This window comes from Vicugna pacos, chromosome 6 (genome assembly GCF_048564905.1).
Source record: "Vicugna pacos chromosome 6, VicPac4, whole genome shotgun sequence".
Classification (NCBI taxonomy): Eukaryota; Metazoa; Chordata; class Mammalia; order Artiodactyla; family Camelidae; genus Vicugna; species Vicugna pacos.
The window spans coordinates 74,877,792-74,892,752 of NC_132992.1; the positions used below are offsets into that span (position 1 = coordinate 74,877,792).

Here is a 14,961-nt window from a genome sequence, read left to right on the forward strand (position 1 = left end):
GGAGAATAAAATGTGCTAATATAATACATGTGAAGTATTTAGAATAATATCTGGCTGGCATATATTAAGCACTCAGTAGATGTTAGCTATTCTGTTTTACTCCATTCCATTTCTGTAGTTTAATGTGAAATCAGTAAACCTGCCAGTAAATAATTCTACCAGGATGCCATAGGTGTTACCTGAACAACAACAAAGAAAGCTTCTTACTTAAAAAACATTTGGTAAACATAGGATGATAAACACATTTCAAAATTTTGCCTTACTGTGGGACTTCCCAGACGTTCAGTATATAAATATGAATTGTGCATATCCATTATAGCTAATGGATGTGTTTCTTCATATTATTTTATCAGAGCAGCTTTGTTTTTCATGCACCACGTACTAACATCTCCAATGAGTTCAGTTTGGAAAGCAGTGGCCCAGTCATAACAAGACATATTTCTGAAGACCCCAAAGTTATTGCTATATATTTTCATGGTTTCAACAATTATTTATTGCAGTTGCCCTAAAGGCAGAGAGCAGGAAAGGGAATCAACTCTCTGAAGCATCCCTACTCTTTAAAAAGAACTTCCATTTTAATTATTGGTGAACGGTGAAAGCTTTCACTTTGACAGTAGTTAGATTTGTGATGGAAGGGCATCATATTTCTCTATAATGATTACTTCCCAAGAAAGGAAGTGTCACTCAGACCTGATACGGTTCCTAGCCATCTCTGTCGGCACTGCAGATCCCTTTTCCTCGTGACTCTATAGGGAATCCATGATGTGGATTTTTCTGTATTTGAGCTGGCAAAAGATATAGATCAAACGCTTAAGGCCATTAACAAGAAGTTAAATCAAGAACAACACAGATATAGAAGCATTCATTCAGGGTAAGCACGAAATGCATTGCAGCATCGATTCTGGCATTTTTCTCTGCTCCTAATAGCTTTGAGCATTTGATCTATATGTTTTACGAACCTAAATGAAGGGAAATAAACATCTGGACAGATTTCTTCCTATTGAGTTTCCTTCTCACCATTTTTCTGCCTTGCTAGTGGACTAAGGCTATGAGCTTCATTCACCTGGAAACATCCTAAAATTGAGGTTGCTGGCCAGAGCACCAAAATGTGGTGCTTGCAGCTTTCAAGCACGTGAATAATTTCTTTTTGAACAATTCGAAACCCGTGTATCATAAGTAGATTTGGAACATGTCTTTAAAGCAGGTAGGTAAATTTTCAGAATCACTTAGCAATTTTCACAGGGGGCAGGACACTATATTATTATTTTTATTATTGTTAAGAGCTAAAATTTATTTTTCAGGAATTGGGCTAAATGATTCAAATCCATTATCTTACTTAATCCTTACAATATACCTATGAAGTAGAAAGTATTACTATATCCAGTTTACAGAAGTGGCATCTGGTTGCTAAACCAGATTAAATGACCCTTCCCCTTGGGATTTGAGTAAACATCATATTGCCCCCTAGAATAATTTGATGTTCACTGTAAAGATTTACCCTATTAACAGATAATGCAGTTTTCAGGGATTAATTATGCTGAAGAGTGTGTGTAGGCATGAGGAAAAATAGTATATGTTGTTCTCCAGGATCATAGTAGGTTTTTATAGGTGATATGTTATTACAAGATCATCCTGATATTTTCAACAATGAACCCTTCCTCGGTGAGACTGACAATCATCCCAGCTGGTATTACTAATGTGTTTGTTTTTTGAGGGCATGGGTGAGGCCCTGTGTGTACTCCACTCCCATAATCTCTTAGTGTGGTGCTTTGCATAAGGCAAGAACTCAGGAAGTGTTTGTTGAACATACAGATGAATACCTAATTCTATAATCCAGCAAGCTGTGTCTTGGTAGGTTTTGTTTGCCTTTGGTGGGCATAAGACTTTTAACTATAAGAGGTCAGCTCGAGTTCCTGTCTTGATACACAGAATTGATTGTACACGTTTCTGTTGCTCCTTCATTCAACGTTGCAAAAAAAAAGAAAATACCTGTAACATGCTTTGACTCACTTAATAGTGAGGCGTTGAATTAAATTAAAAAGTAGCATGAATTTATTAACTCCAGTACTTTTGGTGATGAATTCAAAGTGAATCTTTATTGTAAAGTTGGTGGTGGAGATGGTGGTTACGGCGGTGAGCCTATTTCCAAACATCATTGCCAAGCATGCAGTATTTCCAAGTCTCCTATTTCAGATACTCCAAAATTATTTAAATATCTGAATTAGAGAAAAATGAAAGAAAATAGGATTCTTAGAAGCATGCTATATATTACTGCTAGCCATTCAGCATGCACAACGCATGATTCTTCTCCTTAGACTGTACAGAGATGAACTCTAGAATAGATGTCTTTTGGAAGAATGGCCTTCATAGGAAAGTTCCCCTTTCACTGGATGTCCATGCATACATAGTTAATGAATCACTATTAGAAAGCAATTTCTTCTCCAAAACAAACCCATCAAGTCAATTGAGTCAAGTGACTTCGAACTCCCCAGGGGGGCATCAGCCACCCTTAAATACAACACACCTTTGAATGGCTAGTTGATCATTATGTTTCAGCTGGCTTTAATAAGTATTCAGGCTTTTTTCCTTTGGTCCTTGTTGAAAGGTCATGTGATTTTCGAGGGCTGCACAGAGAAAAGAGGGAGGGGAAGGAGAGAAAGGAAAAGACAAAGAAGAAAGGACTAAGCGACAGTCCCAGGAACCTGAAAGATAGAGAGTTCCCAAAGCAAAGTTCAAGTCATCTAGGGAGGAGTATGGCTTTTGCTTTTGTTGCAAAGACTACCCAACACACACACACACACTTCTCACTGGGTTCCTTCCTAGAAAGACACATGCAATGTAGACCTGTGAATGTAACTTTTGACAGTGACACAGAACAGTGAAAACTGTAAATCAGTCCATGGTGAGTGCAATCCCACATTATCTCATGCATTAAAAAAAAAAGAGTCATACAATTATGTACATATATAACCTATTTCACAGTAACAATAAAAACGTATTTATCGATTCATCAAAAGGGTGACAGGTTTGTTGTGTCTATCCAAATGTATTATGCTGTGATTTTTCTCTTCCTTGAGAAAGATTTCCCTGAAGACAATATTTATAGCAGGGACAGGAATTTACATTATGTTCAGATATATGTTCTGACTAGGAAGCACATTGCATTTTGGAGTTGGGCTATATTGTACATTCCTTGAAAAATCCACTAAAGGAAAATAATGTTTCATCTACTCATTTGCTCAGATTTCCCCATAATTTTCAGTGATGGCTATTGCCAGCAGTCCTCAGGATCAGACACGGCGCTAAATGGGAGAGGGGAACACAGGCATACCTGAGAGACATTGCAGATTCAGTTTCAGACTATTGCAATAAAGCAAATATTGCAATAAAGTAAGTTGCACAAATTTTTTTGGTTTCCCAGTGCATATAAAAATTATATGTACATATAGTCTGTTAAGTAGTAGTCTATTAAGTGTACAATAGTGTTATGTCTTTAAAAAAGAATGTATATACCTTAATTTAAATATGCTAACTGTCATCTGAGCCTTCATGTGAGTTGTAATATTGTTGCTTGTGGAGAATCTTGCCTCAGTATTACGGCTGACTGATCAGGGTGGTGGTTACTGAAGGTTGGGATGGCTCTGGGCATTTCTTAAAATAAGACAACAATGAAGTTTGCTGTATTGATTGAATTTCTTTCATAAATGATTTCTCTATAGCATGCAATGCTGTTTGATAGCTTTTTGCCCACAAAACTTTCAAAATTGGAGTCAGTGCTCTCAAATCCTGCCACTGCTTTATCAGCTAAGTCTGTGTCATATTCCAAATCCTTTGTTGTCATTTCTACTGTCTTCACAGCATCTTCACCAGGAGTAGAGTCCATCTCATGAAACCATTTTCTTTGCTCATCCACTAAAAGCAGCTCCTCTTCCGTTAAAGTTTTATCATGAGACCACAACAATTCAGTCTCCGCTTCTAATTCTGGTTCTTTTGCCATTTTCACCACACTCAAGTCTTGAACCCTTCAAAGTCCCCCATGAGGGCTGGAGTCAACTTCTTCCAAACTCCTGTTGTTGTTGGTATTTTAACCTCTTCCCATGAGTCACAGATGTTCTTAATGGATGACATCTAGGATGATGAGTCCTTTCTAGAGGGTTTCCAATTTACTTTGCCCAGATTCATCAGAGGAGTCACTATCTATGGCAGCCATAGCCTTATGAAATGTATTTCTTAAATAATAAAACTTGAAAGTCAAAATTACTCCTTGATCCATGGACTGCAGAATGGATGTTGTGTTAGCAGACATGAAAACAACATTAATCTCATGGAACACCTTCATCAGAGCTCTTGGGTGAGCAAGTGCATTGTCAATGAGCATAATATATTGAAGCTAATTTTTTTTCTGAGCAGTAGATCTCAACAGTGCACTCAAAATATTCTGTAAACCATGTTGTAAATAAATGTGCTGTCATCCAGGCTTTGCTTTTTCATTTATACAGAACAGGCAGAGTAGATTTAGCATAATTTTTTAAGAGCCCTAGGATTTTCAGGATAGTAAATGAGCATTGGCTTCAACTTAAAGTTACCAGCTGCATTAGCTCCTAACAAGAGAGTCATCCTGTCCTTTGAAGCTTTGAAGCTGGGCGTTGACTTCTCCTCTCTAGCTATGAAAGCCCTAGATGGCATATCTTTCCCATATGAGGCTGTTACACTCTAAATCAAAAACCTGTTGTTTAGTGTAGCCACCTTCATTCATTATCTTAGTGAGGCCTGGATGCAGTTTCTACATCAGCACTTGATGCTTCACCTTGCACGCTTATGTAATGGAGACGGCTTCTTCCCTTAAACCTCATGAACCAATCTCTGCCGGCTTCATACTTTTTTCCTGCAACTTCCTCCCCTCTCACAGCCTTCATAGAATTGTAGAGAGTTAGGGCCTTGCTCTGGATCAGGTTTTGGTGTCTGAAGGCAATGTTGTGGCTGGTTTGATCTTCTGTCCAGACCACTCAAACGTTCCCCGTATCAGCAATAAGGCTGTTTAGTTTCCTTATCATTCCTGTGTTCCCGGGAGTAGCACGTTTTAATTTCCTTCAAGAACTTTTCCTCTACACTCACAACGTGGCTAACTGTTTAGTGCAAAGGCCTGGCTTTCAACACGCCTTCCTCACTTGGCTTGATCATTTCTAGCTTTTGATTTAAAACGAGAGACATGTGACTCTTCCTTTCACTTGAACACTTGATTTAGGGCAATTCATTGACCTGACTTCAGTATTGCTGTGTCACAGGGAAGAGGGAGGATGGAGAAACGGGAGAGAGATGGGGGAACAGCCATTTGGTGGAGCAGTCAGAACACGTACATTTACTGATTAAATTTGCCGTCTTATATGGGCACTCCAGAGCAGGTACAGGAGTAACATCAGAGATCACTGATCACAGATCAGCATCACAAATACAAAAGTAATGGAAAAACTTGAAATATTGTGAGCATTACCAAAAGGTGACACAGAGGCATGAAGTGAGCAAGTGCTGTTTGAAAAATGGTGCCAGTAAATGTGCTCAACACAGGGTTGCCACAAACCTTCAATTTGTAAAAAACGCAGTATCTGAGAAGTGTGATAAAGTAAAGCACAGTAAAACGAGGTCTGCCTGCATTCTTGTCGTGGAGACGTTTTCAGATTGAGTAGAACAGTTCTGTAATCCTTACTGAAAAATGTCTTTGTTGTCGTCATGCTATTTTTGACAGTTGATGAAATATCGTCTTTATCGCATTGAAGTGACATATTTCCTCTCTTCTTTTTCTTTCTCTCCCTTCTTATATTCATTATCTCCCCGGTACTCAGGATGCATGGTAAATATTCAATAACTGTTACTGAAAAAAATGAATTTAATTCAAGTCTAATTTATACATACTTGTTAAAAAAAAAGGAGTATTTTGAAAGCCTAAGCTTTTTTAAAATTCAGTATTAACCACTGTTGTTATTTTCTGGAATTCAGGATTTATAAGCGTCATCCTGGCATTTAGGTATCTTCCTGGTCTTGCTGTGCTGTGAAGGTGAGTGTCTAAACACTATTTGATTTCTCACAGTGCTCGAAGGTTATGAATCCAAAGAGGTCGCAGCCATTCCAGTTCTAATCCAGAGAATCCCTGAAAAAGGAAATTACTCTATAGGTCCTCTAGAATTCTGAATATCTTAGAGATACATGGAAGAAGAAAGGGGAACTTGATCCAGTTTACTCAAAGCCTCTTCCTTCTCATCTTAGCCTACTCAGTCACTTAGAAACTGTTGAGAGTGAGACATTATGAAGGATTTATGCCCTAGCAGGAGACTTCAAGGTCTTCAGGGTTTGTCTTTACAAAAACTGCACATAATCTAAAACATGATAATAACAAAGACTCAGCAGGGACCAAATTTATACATACATTACTACCCCAGAGAGCTTCCCATCTCCAGTGAGTCAGGGTCACTTTGTGCCTTGGGTATGGCAGCTGGAAACCAACAGAGGCCAGCCCAGAGCTCCCCAGAAGGAAATACTCCCCTGTGGCCTTTGAGTGAAGGCCTGAGTGTCAGTGTCAGCCAGAAAGGAGTTCCAAGGACACTGCTGTGCGCATCACAAAAGACGCATGGACTGTGGAGAAGTCATCACTCCAATATATTAGAAGGGACACTGATATTGGAACACAAGCCAGACACCGAATCTAATAAATTGTGGAAGTAAGGGAGAGCAAGCCTAAATACAAAGGTATAGCCAATAGCCAGATTGGGGCAGATCAGAGATTAATGACAGAGATTAAGATAACTAGTGTAAGCAATTGGTCTGATAACTACTCTGCAGGGAAACAGCCTTTTGATGGTGGTGGATCAAAGTGAGCTGAGAGCCTCTGCCTGTTCACAAAGGAGCCATAAACCAGTATGTCCAGAGATCTACCCAGGTTCTGACTTTCTGAATCACCGTGTAGCCACTTACAAATCTTGGCATAATTTGTCCACTGACAGAAAGAAAATAAAAAGTGCCTAAATTTTGCAGCATCATGGGAGAGATGGGCAAATATGAGAACTTTCCATTTAGCAACAATAAGCATAGATACTTTTTATTGACAGCATCCTCTTTGCCAGGCATTTGACCCAAGATTTTTTAAGACTTGGAGCAACCTACTCTTGGAACAACCTACTGAGACTCAAGGAAGTCAAGTTTGCCTGAAACTACACAGCAGGCAATTAGCAGAATATGGATTTTCCTGCTGATTTGTCCCAATTTAAGGTTCTGAACTTTCCACTATGTTAGATGCTACATATAAATATTGCAATTGAGGTATGTAAGCCCGTCTTACCATTTCAGAGAAAAGTTGATTCTCAGAAGAATCTCAAATAGGAGTGCTCAGGCAGCTATGGAACCAGAGGGCACCCCAACTAGGGCAGTGCTCGCTGGATCCTGGTGCCTTTCTGCCTTGCAGATGCAGTACATGGGAACTTGGGGGCTAGAGTCAGACAGAGCTGGGGACTGGGATCTTGGTTCTTCCACTCGCTGGCTGTGCCATTTGGCCACTTTACTGAGCCTCTCTAGGTCTGTGATTCTTACTCTGTAAAATGGGGTAGTCTGAGGATAATAATAGTGCCGATTTTAGATTAAAGCACTCGGCGCAGAGCGGGACACGTGGTAACAGTAGTACATGGTCATCGTCCTCTTTGTCATTGTCCATCAAGGAATCAAGCAGGTGTTGGTCATATGTCGTTTTAAAGCAGAACACTTGATGTAAAATGGAGCCAGCAGGAAGTATTCAGAGATGGTTTAGACATCTTTCCTGGTGCACATACACAATATTTACCAAACCAGTGCTATTCAACATCCGATCCAGTGCATTGAGAGAACACTGAAAGACAGACAAGTGACTTCACCTCCTTAGTTCTCAGAGTCACTACTTAGATGTTCCCAAAGAGCCCTTCCGGCTCTGAGAGTCTAACATTGTTCAGCACCGACTGTGTGCAGAGTTTGTCTCTGGGAAGAATGGGGTTGATGCACACAGAAAAGCAGTATGTAAAAGGACCTATCATTGTACTACAGAATTAGTCAAATGAGAAGCCTACTCTTTGTCATAGAAGGGTTTTGAAGGGAATAAAACAGATACATGTGAACAGAGTTGAACTTCTGAGGAGGTTGGTGATAATATAAATATGTTGTAGCCTCTAAATAAGAATAGTGATGTTTAAAAGAACGTAAATTAAAGAGACCACTAAAGGGAAACGAGAGATGGATTTCCCCCTCTGGATCTGACTCTGGTTTTAAATTGCGTAGGTGAGAGATTGGTTAAAGAGATTTATTTCAACCTTTAGTAGTGTATTAGCAGTATCAGAGAACAAAGGGTATGATTAAAAGAGAGAGAGGGGAAGAAATAGAAACAAGCATGACAGTGTCTTGGAATTTAATTTATTTACATTTAGATTATTTTGCTATCACATTAATCTTTGTATAAATCATGGTTCTAAGTATGTTAAGCTTAAATGGTACTCTGTTTAATTTTGAAAAATTTTTACAATGTTTATTAACTGCTATAAGCTCTGAACATTTTTTTTTTAACCATTGAGATGATTCTTCTCAAATGAAATCGAGGCTCCAAGTGGCCAAGGTCACTAGTAGGTGGGGGAAAAAAATCCGTTTAAACACTTGGTTCAATTACAGTTATGTAGAAACATCTTGAAGAGATCAGTATAGAAAAGAAAAAAAAATACAAATAAGATGAATGAGGACGATACACTGGAGGAGAATCCTGAATGGATAAAAAAGTTTTCTAATGTGTTTTTCTTGGATGAGAGTATCTTAGAATTCCTACCAAAAAAAGGAGCGTACTGTTTACCTCTGAGTAACACTGCTGCATAGAACATTATGTGATGATGTCATTTAGTTCTAGGTCAGGATTTTTCAGAATGCAGATGTTAGTTTAACAAGACAACCCCATAATGTATGATCAGGAATAACCACATACAAATTTAAAATTAGAAGTGTTTTAAATTTCTTCAAACACTTAGACAATGACACAATTTATTGTCTAAAGTGATTAGCACCGTTTTAAGAAGATGCGTTTATTTCAACAGTGTTTCCATCGGAGAAACAGGAGCTTTTCAGGAGAGGTTTCTAGGATCCTTGGATAACCAAAAGTTTCGGTTGACTCAGACCCTGATACTGCATTTTCCCAGAATTCCCCTAACCTTCACCTTGTCCTGTTTCTGATGAGTGCTCAGGTTATTTCAACTGATGCCATACGTTTACTTCCTGTGACATGCAACAACAAACAAAAAACAGGAACCATCTTTTCCTTCCCTCTGTTCCCAGAAAGAACTAGGAGCTTCCTAGCCTTGGGCTACATTGTGAAGCTGATAGTTTGTTTGGGGAGCTTCCAAGTGAACGTATCTGGCATTTCACCAAAGCCTCCCAGGAAGGAGGTTCTCTAACCTAAAGGAAGGATCCTACTTCTGGGAATTTCGAGCACATCAGAGGGTAGCTGGAGGGCATCCCCCACCTGCCCCTCGGGATTTTGGAGGCCAGCCAATGCTGTGGAAGAAAGTAAGGGACAAATATCCTTTGGAGCCTCCCACAAAAGAAACCAGAGGTCATGGAGGCTCCCTTCCCAGAGGGTTTAGGCAGTGAGACCTGTGAGTCCTCAGTGTCTCTGTCTATGGGCTACAGTCCATGGGAGCTGGTTTTCAGAGATCATTTTCCTAAACCTTCAGGTCTCCTAGATGTGCTGGCCCTCCCAGAAAATACAAGCCTTGAGCTCTGTTTATTTATAGTTTCCAGATTCTCAGATTGTGCCTATAAGACATCTGACATGATTAACTGATTTTTCTAATTTAAGATACAGTTACTTTCTGTGTAGGAGGCTATAAAGTTGCCTTTCTTCCTTTCTTCCTTTCTTTCCTTTCTTTCCTTTCTTTCTTTCTTTCTTCTCTGTTTTTCACATTCCTGTCACTGTCAAGACTGGTAATTAATGAGGACTCAGTCATGGATGGCGTCTTTTCCCACCTCTTCTTATCCTTCCCTTTCCTGCCTGAGTGATGAAGAATGATGACTCTTCTGCTGCGCCCCTGGTTCCCTGTCCTCGGAGCACTGAAGCCAGGCCCCATGACAACAAGTCCCCACCGAGGGAAAGCACTGGGAATGACAAATGGGACTCCTGGAGCCCAGGCATGAAGGGTGGGCTTCCTCATCCTGGTCACTGGCCGCCATCCATCTCTCCTTGTCAGCAGGCCTTTGGGAAAAGCAAAAACAAAGAAGAAAGAAAAAATTCTCATCCCTGCATGGCGTTTCTTCCAGTGCCCTAAGTTTTAGTACCGTGAGAACCCCAGGGGATGGCTTTGCAATAGTGCTAGAAGGTGATGTGTCGTGAGGCTCTTCCAAGGTTTTGATACTCACCCTTTCACCCAGCAATCCACAAGCACACCTGCAGGAATACTTATGCTTTGACTATTTCTCCAATTTTGTTTTTCCCACATGTCTGCAGGAAACAAAAGCAAATGTGCTCTGTAAAAAATTGACAGATTTCCCACTTGTTGTATGATTAGTTTATGTCTCTGGACACCATAGGACCCAATCTGTACTCTTATTTAATTGAGGAGATTGGGGAGGCAACTTCCCTACCCATCACCCTTCACAGGGCTGGAAATTCTGTTTTCAGAGATTCATGCCTTTGGATTAAGATGTTGCATCTCCGTGAGGTCCCATGAAATAGAAGCGATTCTAAGTGGAAAAGATGATTCCGTATGACCTTATCAGCCATACCCTCTTACAAATTCTGTTAGCAGGTCCATATACTCTGGAGATCATGAGTTGACAACAATAGCTCTGAAAGCGTGGGAAGTAGCCTGGAGAAGTTAAGATGGGTCAGAGGAGAAAATAAGTTCTGAGAAAGGAACACCGCACAGCCTGGGAGTCGGGGAGGGGTAGAAGGATTGAGGGGCGATGAAGAAGTGAAGCGGATTTTGGCAGATTTAGGCAAACTGAATGAAATGAGCGACTTGGTCGCCTGGATCATATCTCTCTCTGTTTTGCACAGGAACTCCCACATTATAGGCAAGTAGAATGTTGGCCTTAATATGTTATGGGATTTGCCCCCCGCCCCTTTAGCACATTTTTGTGTATTAGATCTTGCTTGCTTGCTTGAACTGATTTATACAAAAAAGGAAATATATTGTAAGGATGCAGAGGTATATCACGAAACTCAAATTAGGTCGGGAATGTTACTAATTCAGTTCAGTTAGCCGTTTACACAGTTGGCCACAGCACAACCACGAGATCTCAGCAGCGCAGGACAGTAAACATTTACTTGTGGAGCTGTGGGCTGGCAGAGGGTCAGCTTCTGAAACCTGAGGTTGACTGAGTGTTTCTGTTAATCTCAGCTGGACTTTACCATGGGCGTGGGAGTCAGGTGGGGTTTGGGGCTGTGGGTCTTGCTCGGCGCGGGTAGGTCAGCTTTAACTACGCATCATCTCATCCTCTTCCTGAGTCCACCCACCAGGGCATATTCTTCTCTGTTTTTGCAGATGAGCTTTTGCTGCTTCCTGGGCCAAATGGCTCGCTGGCAATTATTCGCAGGTGTGCCTCACTCCCATTAAGAGAACAGCCAAATTGACATGCTCGAGTCCCCGTCTAAATCCCTGAGTAAGGAACTTCCTAGTCAGGAGGTGTGGTTATGTTAGGCAAGGTGACTGCCTCGGCTTGCTGGAACCATCTGGAAAATTAAAGAATGGGCAAAAGACAAAAATAATGCCCCGTTGATGACATAGAGTATTTTAATTCCTTCGTTTTTGCTGTGAGTAGGGATCAAGAGGAAATTGTTTTCAGTTGTTGCCTACAGGGAACAAAAGTCATGGTAAATCCATCATTGGAATCTGGTTCTTGATGGGAAGACCTTTGGATGGTTTGTTGAGAATTTTTCTTTCTCTTTTTCTGTTTCCTTGCTACATGTGCGATTTCTGTTTTTCCCTTGTTCCATGATTTATTGGAAATCACAGGGAATGCTTGAATAAACCTTGATTGTTCATGTTTTTGTTATTGCTGGCTCCAGTCAAAGACCCAAGCCAGGCATCGCGTTGGTGGCCTTAACCACATGCAGTGCTGTCTTTCAAGTTTCTTTCTACAAGACCATCCAAAATTGGCTTATCAACACTGATTTTTTTCTCTACTGCACATTATGCAGCCTCTTCCCCGGTTGGGGTGACCCCCTCAACTACTCCTCATGTATTAATCTTGTCTCGATGCCTTTTCATGAAGATTCCTATTGAAAATGTCCCCTCACCTTTTCTGACCACTGAATCAAGATGTACTGTTTCCTGATGTACTGATTCAGTCCCATATTCTCCCTAACTTCTTTATGAAGCCACATAGACTGTTCCATTAAACAGTTCTCTCTTCCTTCTCTGAATTTCTGTTATTTCTCTTACAGCCAGTGCCAGTGGTTTGCCTTGGATCCACACTGCCTTGTATTCTTCTCTCGATTCCTCCTTTGCTTTGTTTTTATATCCCACACTAGATCGCGTCCTCCTTGGGCAGAGGCACCCAACCTCGTGCCTCTTTTGTGTTTCCCAAGAATCTGTCCCAGTGCCAGTTGCATAGTAGGAGCTTTATAAACACGTTATCTGATTCCAGAGTTCTTAATATATCAAAATGACGGTTATGCTATCAGGAGGCCGTCTGTCATCATGCTCCAAATTATCTCCTTGTTTGTTCAACTGTTTGTACGTACTCTTTACCTCTTTCTTTCTGGAGATTATAATTTTCCATTATAAGGGCAGTTTCTGGGAGGGGGTGCTCTTACTCTGCCATCTGTTTCTCCATGAGTCTGGTAGAAAAAGGATGATCCACATAACTTCTTTCTAATATGATTTATATGAAATGGAAGCATTTTCTGCTTTTCCCTTATGTGTTCTTATTTTGAATTGCAAATATTCACTTTCACATATATTTAAAAGTTATTTTGACAGTATGTAATGTAGACTTAAAACATTCTGAACTTGGCTGTTTTCCCTGGATCAGTTCTTTTTTTAGCAGAAACACTGTAAATACCCCAACAAGTGTCAGAACATACAGTATAGTGAACAGCCAAGGACAATCTGTTACGATATTCTGCGTATTAAAGACCAGTTTGTTTATGCCACCAGGCGGAATTCATTTTTAGCATTTGGATTTGATGGATTTAGTGAGAATGACATAATTTGCTTCAGTAAACAACAGTGCCATAAAAAAAGGATGTGCATTACTCTTTACTTAATGCTAAAGGAAAAAAAATGTAAAGATACACAAGGTTAAGATAGCCAAAGAAGCAGTGTTCCTAGAATTAACAGAAGAGAATTCAACTATGATGCTGAGAGGTTGACCAGCAGTAATTCCTTTCAAATAGGTCAATTGAATGGGCCGGGAACTTGCTTCATGGTGGAAGAAGTGAAGCTGTTAGCTGTTCTACTTAGAAACCTTGAAACTGAGGAATAATCTCCTGAGAACAACTGATGTGAGCTATAATCTTCCTGACTGATTCTCCAAAATGAAGATTGAACTGTGAGCAGAATCACAAGTAATTTCTGAGCCGTCACACTTGGAGGGAGCAAAACCACAGGCCTTTCTGTTTCTCTTCTCTTTCCTCATCTTCCTTTTTCACTTCCTACTTCTTCCTTCTTTTCTCTCTCACGTTAGCTTATTCTCTTCCTCCATCTCCTTCCAGTTTTTACATGAGGGATATTAAGCAGGTGACATGACGATTGGAAGCTACTAGTCTTACAAGAAGGGTGAATCCCCATGTGTCGGGCTTTGCTTATGATTGTTCTGATGACACAGAAAAAGAAGCAACACTCAGAATCAGAGGTGAGCAAAACCAACGAAATCTATGTTCATTAACAAGTATTTCTTAAGTGAGGAAATAGAAAGATGTATAAGAGTTCACGCTTTCAAATTATTTACAATCCATCGAAAGTTGAAAAAGCTATGTGTTGAAAACATATATGAGAAGAAATAATTAACAGCTTAAGGTATTATGTGCTAAAAGCAAATTAACCATTACAGATAGAACTATGGATGAGGAGGGAAGCACTCTTCACTGGGGTGGTCCAAGGGAAGTGGGCTTTGAGCTGGATTTTGAATAACACTGCATAGAATTCAAACAGACAAAAGTCATGGCTGGAGATGAATGTGAGCAAAAGGTCAGAGACAGTTCTAGGTAAGTCTGGCTCATGTAGAAGGATTTTAAATGGTGGATAACTGTGAAAAGTGGTTTAAGATCAGCTTGGGAAAGGCTGTGAATGCCAGGGTAGAGAGCTTATTATGGGCTTGAGCAATATAATGGAACAGGAATTGAGAAGCCAGGTCACTGATTGGGAGCAGGAGAGTGGGAGACATCTAAATTAGGTAAAGTTAAAAAGGGATGTATTTTGAAGGCTGATCCATAAAATGAATGAAGGCATCCGTGAAAAATATTTTTTAGAAGTCAAGAAAAGGAAGTGGCTTTGTGAAGGTGACGGTTTTGAGATTTTGATAACTATGAAATAACCATGTGAGAATTACACACTAATCTGTAAGAGGGTCGTGAACCAGAGTTTGGGAGAGAGTATAAAGCTAACCTGTAGATTTGTGAGTTAGCCACCTAAAGGTGATGGTTTAATCCATGAAAATGGATGACATTTTCCACAGAAGAAGTGTGTTCAGAAGGTTTGGCATATCTCTGATGAATGGATATTAGGAGAATGAGAAACCATTGAAGAAAGGAAGAGCCGTTAGAAGGACAGAAGAACCCAGGCAGTGGATGGAGTGATGAGTGTTTCAGAACTGCAGAGGGTCTGGAAGTCTAAGGCCAGCTGGGTTAGCACGAGACTGAGAGGGAGGAAAAAGTGAATCACCTGGAATGAAGGACAGTAGGCGTCTTAAAGGTCTTTTGTAGCAATCCTATGTTTGTCTGTAAGTAACATCCCTGGGAAGGAATGG

At 40.2% G+C, this 14,961-nt stretch overlaps 1 protein-coding gene and 1 long non-coding RNA gene across 16 annotated transcripts in view; both read left to right on the forward strand.

Annotated features, from left to right (window-relative positions):
- The window catches only part of NRXN3 (neurexin 3), a 1,622,069-nt gene that overhangs the window by 1,028,743 nt on the left and 578,365 nt on the right, over positions 1-14,961 (forward strand). The gene's annotated exons all lie outside the window — the stretch shown is intronic.
- Positions 1-14,961, forward strand: part of LOC140696981 (uncharacterized) — a 127,033-nt gene that overhangs the window by 79,931 nt on the left and 32,141 nt on the right. The window lies entirely within an intron of this gene.